The 1,375-nt window shown below is 53.3% G+C and overlaps 1 pseudogene; it reads right to left on the bottom strand.

Moving 5' to 3' along the window:
• Positions 1-1,276: 1,276 nt before the first annotated feature.
• The window catches only part of LOC102437273, a 2,081-nt pseudogene continuing 1,982 nt past the window's right edge, over positions 1,277-1,375 (bottom strand).

Consider the following 1,375-nt stretch of genomic DNA (forward strand, 5'->3'; position numbering starts at 1 on the left):
CTCCTAATTTTTTTTTTTTTGGGGGGGGGGTGGTTTGATCATCTTTATTTTTTCCTTCTCACAACCAGTTAAAAAAAAAAGACAATCAATACAGGTACAAGGATCCAATTTGTAGAATGCAAAGAGGGCTGAAGCCCCGCCCAGGATTAGCTTTTGTATTTACAGTGAGGCACTGGCAGGGCTCACAGAGGCGTGTTGCAAAGCCAGCATTACAAAATACTGATAGTCTTGTTTCCCTTGACATTTCCAAATGAGAGCCCCAAACAAGTCACACTACTATTACTATATAACTTATAAAAACGTTGTACAGGTGCACGGCTATAAATATGGCGTAGAAATGGCTGTTAGGGAGTTGGTATCTACACAGGGGAAGGCCAGGGGAGAGCTTGGTTTGGTGTCCCGGCCTGTCATGACGGATGCGCGGTGGCACAGTCCCCCCCTCCCAGGACCTGGTGGAAGTTTCCTCTCCAGGGAGAACTAGAGGTGAGGAGTGTGGAGGGCAAAGGGGTAAATACAGCTGCGGCTCTAGAAGGCACAGAGGGCATGTGGGGCAAGAAGGAGCATATCCCTTGGACTCACAGACACACACGGACCCTGCTGCCACCTGATCTCCCCTTAGGAAGATGAGGCAACAGGTGGGTCAAAGTGCATCCTGGCTCCCATCCTGGCAACTCAAAGACTCAGCAGGTAAAATGCTTGGACTAGCCATACCTGCCCAGGTGAGGGAGCCTTGGGGAGCACTGGGAAGAGAGCAAGGCCCATGCCTGTGTTCTCCAAGGCCTCTTGCCCTGAAACTGTCCTGCTCTGGGGAGAGGACACCTGGGAGGCAGCTGCTCTGGGGTGAAGCCAGGCTATGGTAAAGGAGAATTTTATTGCAATAAGAAAAGCATATGTGTGTGTGTGTGTGTGTGTGTGTGTGCATCTTTGAGAACCTTCCATAAATTCCTCCCTTGGGACTTCAGAAGATGGTTACGTGTGAGAATAAGTCCCATTGGCCAACGCATCCGCGTGCAGGAGCGGGTGGGGTGGGTGGAGGGGATCCGTTATGGAGCCAGGCTTCATTGTCTAATTCTCTTTCTGCGCCTTCCTGGGAGTGGGAGACCAGGAGCAGGGGCGGAGACAGAGGGACCACGCAGGCTGACACACGCGCAAAGGGGAATGAGAGTCAGAGCTGATGTCGATGCCATTTCTCAGCAAAGTGGAGAACTGGGGCGTTGCAGAACCAGGAGGGAGCGAGGGAGACTTGGGGCCCCTCCTACCACCTCGGGGGCAGCCCCTACAAGGCTGTGAGGCTGGAGGCGGTGTTTGTGTTCAGGGCGACCGCTTTGGACTTGGGGACCCCTTCCGGGGCCTCCACGACCATGGAGAGGCTAGG

This window comes from Myotis lucifugus, unplaced genomic scaffold (genome assembly GCF_000147115.1).
Source record: "Myotis lucifugus unplaced genomic scaffold, Myoluc2.0 scaffold_1289, whole genome shotgun sequence".
NCBI lineage: Eukaryota > Metazoa > Chordata > Mammalia > Chiroptera > Vespertilionidae > Myotis > Myotis lucifugus.